The sequence below is a fragment of the Vanellus vanellus genome (assembly GCF_965231255.1).
Source record: "Vanellus vanellus genome assembly, chromosome: 2".
Lineage (NCBI taxonomy): Eukaryota > Metazoa > Chordata > Aves > Charadriiformes > Charadriidae > Vanellus > Vanellus vanellus.
Window position 1 is genome coordinate 33,796,563 of NC_138906.1, and position 13,700 is coordinate 33,810,262.

Below are 13,700 nucleotides of genomic sequence, written 5' to 3' on the forward strand. Positions count from 1 at the left end.
CAAGAATAACTACCTTTAAAATCACATTTGCATTTAAGAAATTGAGCTTTTCTTTAGATAAAGTAAGGCTTGTGGGTGACTAAGACAAAACAGTCCTTCCTCAAAAAGAAGCAAAAATAGTATTACACAGGTTAATTGCAGCCAATCATTCAGTGCTGGCTGAGCTGTGCCAGTTATTAAGAACCAAAATGAGGACAAATTACCTAAGTATAACTTTTGCAAAAAAAGCCACAAATTTTGATTTTTGAGGGGGATAAAAGCAAATCTTCAGGGTTGGCTTCTTCCACTTCTCCACTGGGATTTTGGTTTTGTGCTATGACATTTAAGGAAAAGTTAATTCCTGCTCCTTACCAGCCAACAAGGGCCTTTAGAGCTTCATGTAAACGGAAACAAATCCGGGGAGGGGAAGTGATGCCAACACCTGCAAAAAATGAGATTCAGGCAAGCCAGCACTCCCAGGCTGTGCATGTGGCCTATATTTGGCCTTTGGCTGCACTGGCATCCTGGATGACCTGCTCATTTGCTATTTTTTCTCAGCAGGAATCCGATTATCAGCATCAGAACAGCCAGAGTTTCCTCCCACAGAGGTCTACTAGCTCACATCACCCTACAGACTAGCAGGGGTTTCAGATGCTTGGTCCTTCCTGGGTTTCTCCTTTGCAGTTTACCCACATTATTCGCTGACAAGAAAGAAGTCACAAGCTTACAAGGGACCTCAGGAGTTTCAACAAGAGCTGTGCAGGTTGGAGTCTCACTTCACCACTGCTCCCTGCTGCCCTGGAGCACCAGGGACCATGCTGGGAGATCAGCGTCCATAGTACCCATCTGAGGCGATCCGGACAAGGAGAGCAAAGAGTATGCGCTTGCTTCCCCGCTGCCTCTCCCATGAGGGATGTAATCGAGAAATGCACTTGCCAGTCTCAGCTATCACTGAGCAGGACCACACGGATGGCTCTGTTTTGCAGACATACAGGACATGTCCCCTACCCACTGGTGAGGCATTGGTGGACTCTATACGCCAAGATCCGCCATCATCATCTCCTAGTCAGCATGAGGACAGAGGCCAGTGCTGGAACTGCTAATATGACACAGCTGCAGACTGACAGGTAACATTTTGGTACTTGGGTCTGTCACTCCCATGGCTTCAGGCTGCCAGAAACTCAATTACCTCAGTCCAAGTGTCTCATTTAACAGTTCAACGTTAATGAGTGATACTGCATCCTGCGCTCATCACTAGCACTTCTGTTGATGGCGTTACAAGATTCGAGTGTCTGCTTCTGTACTGTCCAGCACCCTTCACCCTACGGGACTGCAGGGAAACTGCACACTGCTCTGGAACTCCACTAACAGAAGAGACACACCCGTGAAAACCAAGTTTCTGTGATTTTAGAACATACAGGAATAAAAAAAAAAAAAAAAAAAAAGAAAGATTTGTTCCAGAATGAACAAATGACTGTATCATGGCAACTTCATAATGATATAATTTCTGTTGCAGTCTCTTCCAGTACATCAGCTGCCTGATATTTTTCTGTTTATTTTTCCCTGATGAAGTTTAGGAACATTGCTGACAGGCCAACATAACTCTCTCCATATCATTACTAGTTATTGCTGGGATATTTGCGTAATGCTGACAGCCATAAATTACGCCAGAAGAAATAAAAAAACAGAATTGTTGATGTATCCAAGGATATGACTAAAATAAGGTTTGTAGGCAGCCCTATGTTATTAGATCCACTAGTCTCTCTGGGAAAAAATCAATAAGCTTTCAAGTACATTGGTCCTTCTCCAGGTCCAAAATAGAGGCAGTAGCCTTGAAAAAAATAAAAACCAATTGAGAACAACTGCTCTAAAATTTAGATTTGTATAATTAAGACCACCTGATAGAAAATAGATGGCATCTGTGATACTGAAGGATATTGTAAAGGGAAGTGGGCAGGCAGATAATTTATGGTTTGTAGAATAAGCAGGACATGTCAGTGGAAGTAAAGGTTAAGAGACGCCGCAGAATCTCTCTCTTTTACTGTGTTGATGACCTAAAGAAATTAAAATATAGGAGATTCAGACTTTTCCACCTTTGCTCAAGAGTAACAGACAGCACTACGCTAGCTGGGAAAAATTGGTATTTACCATGTGGCAGGGTGCCCATCCATGAATCAAGTCTGTTTCTTTCTGTCCCTATGATGCAGGCCCTTGGGATAATGCCAATGCAAAGATATCTTCTGAAAGAGCCTGGATGAGACTATACTTCCACAATCGGAAAGTTCTCTTGTGTCAAAAGATAGAAGCAGGGTCTGGACAGACCTGGAAGATCACACCTTTCCCACCTTTTGAATATAAAAATATTTTTCTGTGGTTTTATTGAGACAGTGGGATTCTGGGATTAACAGAAACAATGCTGTATTTCTTCTTGCTATCACAAACTTCATATGCCTTGCATTTTGATTTGAGCTTAAGACATTAGTGAATACAGAAAACTCTGAACCTGTAATGCTGTTCCAGAAGAAACCATTAAGGCTGATTTCTAATCAAAGGGTATCTCATCCTGTACCCAGCTAAGAACGTCCTGAATTCTCTCTCCCAAACAAAACACACATAATTCAAAAAATCCAACATGGAAACACCTTCTGCTCCCAGCCAGATCACCTCTCACTTAACAGCGGTATCTCACTTTCCTCTCCCTCACAGATTGGCGTAGGTTCCCAAAAAGACAAACATTTTGGGCAAACATTTTGTCACCCTCAGCTCAACTTCTGGACCTGCAATCAGAGCTGTCTGCCCTCCCACGCTGCTGGCTGCCAAACTGCCCATGCAGTGGCACCTCCCGCAGCCCCTTGTCCCAGGAAAGGAAGGGGGATCCCCCTTTCCCCAGGGGCTGGGACCAAGCTGGCATTGTTTGGGACCCCCTTGGTGCCCCTCCAGCCTGCACACAGCCTCCCTGCCGGGCCCAGGGGAAGCAGAGCACACGAAGAACATCTGATGGCACAATTCCTCTGTTCCTCAGGGAAATCTGCGTTGAGCCCTAAAATAATCACAGCAGCCAGATTTGTAGGGATGCAGCCTCTAGAGATCCCAAATAGGCCAGGAGCTTGTCAGGAGAAATGCCAACACCTGGAAACACTGTAAAGATAGATAGAGAGAGGAGTATTCAGTACCAGTCCCTAGAGAAGTACAGGATACCGAAAACAGGACACAAAGATAATTCGGAATAACTGCATAAATTAAGGTCATGTGCTGTCACTTCTGCACAAAGTAGCACACATGTACTGCTCTCTCACATGCTGCTGCTCTTCCAGTCACACTCAGGTCCCTGTTCCAGTCAGTAGAGATTGCTTTATCTGTTTCCTTCCTTTTATTTCAACTTTCAACTACATTTTGTGCATATCCACACTCACAGTTTCCTTTACATGTTTTCTTAGTTTTGTTTGTGTGGGTGAGTTTTAATATTTTTATAACAACTGGTTATAGTTTAGTGATTTATGTAGCATCTATGTCATTATATTTGTGGTATAATTTACCGGCTGTCACAGCAACTGAAATTACTTTTTTTTTTTTTTTTTTAAAGAAACCTTCCTGAAACAGCAGCCGATGGTGCTCCTTTAACCAAAGAATTCTAAGGGCAAAATGCAGTTCCAATGATACAGGCACACATCTGGATGATCTCTTTAGGCCTGAATAACACAATCCTCCCTTCAAGGACCAGAAAAGCAAAAGGCTACTTGTTTATGCTCTGCCTGTGTGCAAACTCACCTTTCTTTATACATTACTAAACTTGAGTAGGATAGATGAAAGGTAAGAATCAGGTGCAGGTAAGAAGAATCAGCATGGATAAATCAAAGATATATGAATATATCTACTAAAGAAGTCCTAAAGCAACCAGTTCTCATGACTCTAAACTCCAAATGGTTTCCACAGGGCCTGGGAGAGGTCTGAAAGCTGTCAGTGGATATATGGACAACTGACTGAAGAGGAACACATGGTGGTGCTGATGTTGCAAAGCAACCCTGAATTTTTAACATCAAAATAGCACAAAGGAAAAGTGTGGTCTTCTTGGGAATATTAATCCTCAGAGATTTTTTTTTTTTTTTTTTTTTTTAAAAAAAGGACAGTATCTTCCCATATCAAGGGAAGAACCTCAAGGGAAGAACCACAAGGGACAACTAAAATTAAACTAGAGGAAAAGCACAAAAGCGCTGTCTTCTACAAACATAAATAAGAGGGACAGCAGAGCAACAACCTGCCAGTTGAAGTCCTGCAACAGTGGGGTGGTCTGAACCAGGCTGTAGAGAACATTTAAGCTGGAAATTCGTTTCCATGATCAAATTCACGCTAGCTTTTTCACAAGAAGTCACTTAAAAATATCACGAACCCAGAGATATTCTGGAATTCCCAAGGGTTCTTCCTCCATCCCAGAAATGTTGGAAACCCAGATATTCCTCCAAGAGGCAGCATTGGAAGCAGAAGCTCCTTCCAGTTTTGGAGAAGGTATTGAACACATAATTATGGTACTGACACACCTCTCAGCAGCCACCTTTCACTGCTGTGCTAGTCAGTAACATGCAGAAATATATCCTTCTTCAGAGGGTATAAAAAAAACCCCAAACATGCAAAACCCAAACAAAACAGAAATCACCCAGCTCAGTAAAATAGCATCAAATAGATCCGATAAAGCACTGTGGAAGAAAACAACTATTGACTAAAAATATCAAACAAATGTGCTCTACTTCCCAAATGCAGAGGTGCCTACACCATTTGATTAGTGCAGGGCACATTCCTTTGACATAGGAATGTCAAATTAAACAGAGCATACAATTTACAAGAACTGTCCTAGCAGCTTCTGTAGTTACAGATTTACCCAGTGTTTGGAGAAAACACTGTACTTTTGAGGGATCTTCTGCTTTGTTCTGTCAGACCTGCGACTTTCCTGTCCCTTGGCTCAGAGGTGCAGACAACACTCAAGGCAGCCATCAAGATACCAGGAAATACTGCATGAATTCTGACAGTGGAGACTTATGGGGATGAAGTGATGGGGTTTCAGCCCCAACACAGATACAGCAAGGAGAAGCAGATGGAAGAGCTGAATTCCACTCCTGCTGGTCGTCCCAGAGAAAAGCTGCTTAGCACCAATAGTCACAACTAAGACTGGAAACAAACACTGGCCTGCTGTTGACAGGGAGAGGACCATAAAGTCTACCTGGCTTTTGTTGGCCTGCTTCTATCAGAATATCACTTGTAATAGCTAACAGCACTCATCATATCTATTATCATTCACGTCAGTGATCCCACCGACTGGCTGCAAAGAAGCACTGCACTCACAGGTGGTCAATGTTCCAGAGCTGTCTGTTCCTAATACAACCGATTGCTTGCTCTACCTAAATTACATGAAGAAATATCTCCTGGGGAAAAGCAGCCTTCAAGAGCACTTTATTTTGAGTACATCATATTCATTTAAGGCTGCATCCTTTAAAAGATAGGTTCATATTTAAAATGGTTTGCTACTGCTGAAGCAGCCTGTTTTTTCACCAGCATCCCAGCTATTGCTTTGTCAGCTGCTGTGTCTCTCTCAGTGGCATCAACAAGGCAAGCAGCACCAAGTATATGGCAAGCTGCCATGACTTGGGCTGCTCTCAGGAAACTGTGCCATCAAGCTTCAATACACTTCTAGAAGAAAAGCCACTCCTGTGGTGACAGGCTGGCAGCTTCCAGAGCTGACAGCTCTCACTCATACCTAGACGGTGGAAATAAAACACAAGATGGTGTCAAAAACACTTTCCAGCTCATACTGGGAAGTAAACTAATTATTTTTAACTTGAAAATTCACCATCATTTAAAATTCTCTGCAGAATTAAGTTTAGATTTACTTTTACATTTGCTTGGAATTCAGTGTACTTTCTGTCAAGCACAGTCACTACAAATTTTCTCTCATTTTGGAATTCTTCACTCATTCTTTTTCCTAAAAAAAAAAAAAGAAAAGAAAATAGAACAGCATAAAACCCACTGTGTCCTTCCTTCATCCTTTACTGTTTGTTTCTCTTACTGTCTTGCACAAAGGTTCTTGACCCATGTGAAAGTACATAATTAAATGGAAACTGTATTAGCACACTGGCAGAACTCTCTTCTCCTTGACTGTGTAAACTGTACAGAAAAAAGCAACTGCATAGAAAAAAATGAACAAAACAAAGTTAATACCTGGCCGATTCATATCAAACTATTTTTGACTGATGGCTGTCTTGACCAGCACCAATTAGAAACATGGAAAACCCCAGCTTCAAAAGGGAAAACCCTAAATTGGGCATGCAGGCTGGCAAGCCAGACAACAGAAAGAGGCAAGTCTTGGGATTCCAAGAAGAAACTTTGGTGAAAGATAAGCCAGGCCCTATCACCTTTATCTTTCTTTTAGGGAAACTGTACCAAGCAAATTCAACTGACAGAAAATTCCTGTGTGCTTAAGGGATTAATTACTTATTGCAGATATCAGTATCTGGCTTGTGTAATGTCCCCAATACAGATGTTTGGGCGCTGACAGCAGAAAGCACTGACAGTAGACTCGATAAGCAGCTAACCTGTAGGATAAAATACGAAGCTAAGTTTAAATGCATAAGCCTGTATATTGCTTAGCTTGCATAAAGTCAGAAATGCACTCCACACCAAGACAAACAGGCTGATTTTTGCAGTGATATGTCTACTACTGTACCAGAGCTGGATGCATAGCTCAAGAGCAATGCAGTAAATTCAGAATAAGCATGAGACTTCAGGGTTTTGCTTTCAAACTCTGAATACGACCTGACACTCCAAGTAACAAACAAGGTTTGTTTCTTCTATTTCATAGTTACTAGGTACCTATTCCACTGTTAGTGCCATCTGTTTGCAAGAAGACTACTGGAAAATAAAGAGCTGTGCTCACAGATGAGCACACTCCTGAGCACTCATGCTGCTTTACATTTTTATGCAAGAGCCTGATACTCTTTCAGTGCTTTGAAGAGAAAAGACCAAATGATGAAACTGCTTCCCAGCTTGTCCCCATCTTGCACCACAGATGATGGTGGTGATGCAGCAGAACTGGCTGGCAGTAGCAGGTTGTTTTCCTAACTAGAGGAAAGAGTCATAGCTTTTACTATATGCTCCTCATGCACACTCGAAAGCACTGCATTCGCATTACTAGCAGCTCATGGCTGCAGGTCATCTCTTTTCAAGAAAAGAAGCTAGGTAGTTCTTATAATGAGATATTTTAAAGAAGGATGAATTGCTAGAGGCACAGAGCATTATTACTGAACCAACTGCTTCAAAATGTATCTCAGGTGTCTAAATTAGTAATGATGCTGATTTAAGATTTGATATTAGGAAAGAAATTGGGTTCTTTAAATTTACCTTCTGAATTTTGAGCCATTTACTGCTGATGTCTTCAAGGTTTTGTTCACAACTAAGTTGTTCATTTCTGAAAGATTCTCACATCATCACAGGACTGCAGCAGCTAACTTTACTACAGATAAGCCATGCTAATGGAGCAGGGTGAGCATAGTGACTGTCCTTTACAGAAACCACAGAAAGAAACAACAGATCCACCAAAATGTGACATTCTTTCTCTTCTTGTGAATTTCTTTCATTTGGGCATTGCTGGTTTGGACCAAATGTCTCTATTGTCTCACAAGTGATCTATCCCAGTTTAGCAAGAAGTCAAAGGAAAACATCAGCTCATGATGTCACAGGGAAAAATGGACTGCTCTAGCTCCTAAACAAATGATGTAGGAATAACGATGGAACTGTGTTTATTTAACCCAGATAAAAGAAGGCTGGGAGCAGGTCTGAATGCAGTCTTCGACCCTCTAAAAGGAGTTAGAGTGAAGACAGAGCCAAACTCTTCTCAAGAGCAAAAGAACAAATGAATAGCCACTAGTTGCAACAAGGTTAATTCTGATAATGGAAAAGTTTTCACAGTAAGAGTACTCAAGCACTGTCACAAGTTGCGGCCCTCCATCCTCACAGATGTTCAAAACTTGACTGAATGTCGCTGTGAGCAAACTGCTTTGGCTCAGTAGTCAGCCCTACTTTAAGCAGAAGGTTGGATCAGACAATCTCCAGAGGTCCCTTCGAACCTGTGTTCTCCATAGTTCTACGACAGGCACAACACAACTTGCCACACAGCTCACATGCACAGCATGAACAGTGACACAGTCAACATACAGACCTGGTGATGAGCACTTAGCTAAGCAGCTGACACCAGAACCTTGATGCTCAAACTTCCTTTGTGATGCACAGCTTTTCTCCCACCTCTTCGGCTCCCACAGTACAAGGCCTTGCTCAGACTGTCCTCTACTGTTCTTCTGCATACTTTAAACACTTTGGATTTCTTTCTAGCATACGATGCCTGATTACTTCAGGATTTCTTAGAACTGTCCCAGAGAATCACCTGGGAGGGCATTCAGGGGATGGTATCCATTTTCCCTTCAAAACAAAAACAAGTGGTGATCGTTTCCACCTGAACCTGATAAAGAGGAAATCTTTGGGATGTGACAGTAATGAGAACCTGCAGCAGACACAAGACCAATAGAAACGATAATTAATCTGAAAAGCACTTAGTCTCCCACTGCTTACACCCCACTGTTCGTCTACAGTTAGCCCGTCCTGTTAATCACAGAGTTACTGTCTTAACTTATATTTACCATTGAAGTTTGCTGGTTTTATTTCAGACCTGAAGAACAGATGTGACAGTGGATCAGGTGCCAGCACACTGCACTGACATACCTCCCGTGAGAACAGGGTATGACAAACACTGTCTCCGAGAGGCTACCTTCCCAGCAGTTATCCATCTCTCCAGACACACACGCAAACCCCTTATACATAACACCACAAGTAAGTTTGGATTTGGCTGCAGGAAGCATCAGACCACTTTGTTTCCTGGATCTAGAATTCTGCCTTTTTCTCTTCCAGACTTAACTAAAACCAGCCCAATTCCAGGACAACCCTGAATCCTGGTCTTTGACAGAAGGACTGGGCTTCAGCTCAAGCCTTGCATGTACTATACTATTCAAAGGATCATTATACTGCGATTTCCAGCCTCCAGTTTTTTCTTTAATAAATTAGGTACAGCAAACTCTCCTTATTCTAATCCTCTATTGGCTTAATTCAAAATGGATTTTAAATGTGCTTTAAGGCGATTCTTACAATTAAGATAAGATCTTGAGAAAATCCCAAGAACTAGCTTCTGAACCTATAAAATGAGTATTTGCCTCTTTTACTATTTTTAGAACACTAACCTCTGAAATACACTTTCCCTTTAAAGTCAGTGCCCTGGTATTATTTTTGTTCTTTGTTGTTCCCCCCACCCCACCTGTCTATAAACATTAGAAGCACAAACTTCACCAAGTCTATCTTTTGTCTGGCAAATGCTATTAATGTGACGATTCAAAAGACATGAGCATAAACTGAATTAACAAGTAGCCATGCTATTGTTACACTCCAATGTTATTTTCACCCACTGCATGGTAGATCCGGTGGGAATTATAAAGAATGGATTAAAAAGCAAGGCTGGACATCCAGCCGCTCCATCCTGAACAATGGCTTCACGCTTGCCTGTAGCTGCTTTTGCTTGAAAAGAGTCTCTCTTCTAGGTAGTTTTCTAACAGTGATTCAACTTCCCAGGCTTAATCCAAGAACCTTATGCCATGTTGATTTTGGTCAGAAAGTTTCTGAAAGAATACATTCAGCATCTGTCTTTCCAAGAGCAAAGATGAACAAACCGTTATTTCATCAGTAGTCATTCATAACCACTCGTTAGATTTATTAAACTGAACATTTACTATGTCTTTGTGCTTTTGGAGGAGCTAATTTCTGACCTAGTTGTGGGTTGCTCTAGCCACTGTACTTAAATGGCCTATTTTCCTGTCCTAATTTCCTCTCTCTCAATCTGCAACACTCTGCTTTGCTAAAAAATAAATAAATAAAAATCCCAAACAGTTTTGTACATTTTTTTCTCCTCTGCAGAGAAGAACCTCCGATCCAAACAACACAGGCAAGTACATTCTGCATGCCAGAATTGTCCATCCCTTGTGTCTGGCTCGTAACGATCATCAATGTGAAATGCCACCACCCCACCTTGTGTGTTCTACCCATAAGACCACAAAGACCCATGCTGTTCCTCACTGCTCGGTGCCAGAAAGAGCTTCTTTAAGGTTGGGGGTGGAATGGCACGAGTGCAAGAGCACTGCCGGGAAACTGATTTTGTTCCAGGAAGTGGAAAGAAATTCACAACTGCATGCAAACACCATGACACAGCCAATTCATTACTAAACAAGTCAGTAAATAACTGGAGTACATCCACAGGACATTTGCACTGAATTCAGCTTTTAAAAATAAAATCTCGATTGTTACTGTAGATAACATTGTGTGTGTTTTATTGATTCCATATATTCCACCTGCTGCATTACTAGTAACTCAGGTGACTAATTGACATGACTGAATAACTGAAGTGGTTCAGGTGACCAAGATGACGCAGATTTCCCTTTACAGTGACACATGAAATGACTGGACATTGGAACCTCTACTTTACAGGGAGAGAGACATGGTTGATCATAAACAGCATTTTACTTCACAGAATTTGTTGACCCTAACACAGATCCTAAAGCCATCATCAAACTTCAGACACACTTACTGGTCCAAGCACAGGAACACGCTTTAATGGTCAACTGCCAAGGTAGGATAAGCCCTTTAGTTGCTCTAAGTTAAACCAGCTGAATCCCCATCCCTTTGTGCATATCTGTGCACCTCAACGCTAACATTTAAAAATGTCAACTGTATACAATAAATACGCGGAAAACAATTTAGACAGCAGATGCTTGGCTTGCTTTTTAGGGCTGACGCAGTAAGCTTTAAAAACAATTCTATGGGACCTTTCTGCATATATAAAAGGAAAATGAGAAATTCCCTAGATATTCAGCGTAGCTACAAGTATGAAATTACTGATTTTAACACTGTCATTTGTAGTTTTCCTATAGCGCCTTAAAGTAAGCAAAAAGTCTGATGCTAGACTTTAAAAAAACAACAACAAAACAAGCAGAAATACCAAGACAAATGTAGCCAGAGAAGAAAATTGTGCAAGGTGCATTCCAAGTTTCTTAAAAAACATAATGGAATTCACAATGGTTTTAACACCCCTCGTTGTGTTGCAATGGAGTTCATACAATTTAGATTCATTATGCTTATTTTTCCTACTATTACAACTATTTTGCTTATACATTTAAGAAGAGTCAAATTAAAGTCTAGCATTAATAATTACAAAGTACAGAGATTGCAAGTAGCATTCCTACTCCTGGAAATACCTGGCTTTTTTTAACCCTGTTCTTCCCCTCCCCAATTTTGATGTGCATGAGAGACTTTAGACAAACAACAAGGAAAGAAAAATGACTTTACAAGACAAAGAGTGAAATGAACTACTCAAAGTGCTGTCAATGGCTCATTGTAAACCTGGGAAAAATGAAGTGATAAAAATCAATTTCTGCAAACAATGTTTCACTCACAACATTTTAGACACTCTATAATAGTAGAAAGTAAGAAAAAAGGTCACACTGTCTTAATTTTAAGACAATAGTAAATACTTTAAGAGAACTTTGTATATACTTCAGCCTTCACATTTCAAATTTGTGCCTCAGAAGTGACACAGACCTTTAGATTTCAGGCACATAATAAACAACATAAACCAGCAACAAAAATGTGGGATTACAGACTACAGAAACAAAAGAGATTTGCCTACAAGCAGAGTTTGCATTCAGAGTTTTTCAGCAGAATGCCCCATGCAGGAAAACCTCCTCAAAACAACCCCAACTGAAGTGAGTTTTACAGGGAAATGAAGAGTAAACTACCCAGCCAGCTCCATTTGAAGGTCTTCTGACTAGTAAGAAGTGTTCTGGCATCGAGCCCCAGTAACTCTGAGTTTTCACTCTCCTCTCTCCTTGCAGGAGTGTTTCCTTATGTACTTGCATACTATCTGTAAGTGCACGTTAGCAGCATTACAAATGGCTAGTGTACTCTTCCCCAGTCGCAGTTTCCCATGAAAGAACGACTAATTCACGCTGTTCATAGCTCCGCCTGTTGCCAGCAGTGCCATTGAAAGACACCAAAGAAAGGCAGGAGAACAAAGACTGTGCAAGGAAGCGGAGAATAAGCATCAGTAAAAGTGAGGGAAGAAAAGGCAAAGGCATATTCTGCTTTTGCTTAAGTCCGGCAGCTCTGGATTCATGTAACAGATGGGGGTGCAGAATTTGTCCCCTATAGAGACAAAGAGTGAGGAGACAAATACTTACGATCCTCACTTGGACCAGCTATTTAAATAATCTTTAAAAAACTAATCAAATAAACACTATCTATGCTTTCCCCACAGAGATATAAAGATTTCCCACCAACTGCAAGAAAGCCTTTTTATAACTAAAAATTTGTAACTATCCATTTAAAAGAATTAAGCCAGTTTAGTTCTAGCCAGAATACAAGTGAAGTTCCCAGGGAACAGGAGCACAGACATATTCCTGACCACTACCAGAAATTACAGCACTCAGCACAGCCAAATGCTGTAAGCTGAAAAGTATTATTCTAAATCTAAAGCACATTATTCCAAGTCTGTACTATAACTTGTGAATAGACCCGGGGAGGGGAGAACTAGACCCCAGCTACATTAATTTGTCATAGCTCTATGTACTTAATTGAAGCCTCTGATTATTTATACCTGCTGAACTGTGCTCCAGAGTTTATGGTCAGAGGTGGGTACAAATCAAGTTGCATTAGTCATAGTTAGATGCCTACCTGAATCTGAAGAAGTAAACCTGTAGTAGGTACTTCTCACCCACAAAGGAGCTGCGTCCCTTAAGAAGAAACACAAGCATTACTTAAGAAAGCGGAGGTACACCTTTTAATAATTAATAGTGAAAGAGATCTAAGAAGAAGGGCAGTGGATGATAATATTGAATAATTCAGCACTATAATCAAAGGAACAATGGTACAGTAACTTTATATGTGAGCACTTGCAACAAAATCCAACAAAAACCATTTGATATGCTGATGGCTTCTTGTGTTCAGGAAAGGGTATATGTTCAAGATGCTCTTTCCTATTGAGTGGGCATCAAACAGTTTCTGACACCAGTCTTTACAACAAAATTAAAAGCAGCTAGTAAAATTGCATTGAAGCAAGTGACTTTATACTGAGCTTACACTCTGCCAGACTTGGGCCCAAAAGATCAGAAGTCTGGCCCAGTAAAGACAGTAACTCAAGTCAGTAAATCTGCATTCCCAATAGGCCAAATTAGCCACAACATCAAGTCAGTTTAATTAGCAAGGAGAAAAAAAAAACACAACAGATTTTTCACTCATCCTGTCTCTTCACAAAGCTCCAGCAGCAGGGATGGTCTGTGCTGTCAAGTTTAGAAACAAACAGAAAGCTTCAGCAGCTGTTGAGCATTCAGATTTAATTTGTGGTCACAAATATTGGAGACTTTTAATTTGCTGCCTGGCTAGCCGCTGAGAGGTAGATATACATCAGTAAAAAAGCAACGAGTCTCTGTTATTGCATGAGAAAAAAATGTGTATTATATTTAATTGCAGGAGTCTGGCAAAATATCAAAAAGCATGGAAAAAAAGATGTTAAAAAAAGAAAAAAGATCTGAGTGACAGACCAGGAAAGACAAAACCTGCTGCTGTTCAGCTTCTCACTGCTGGCAAGG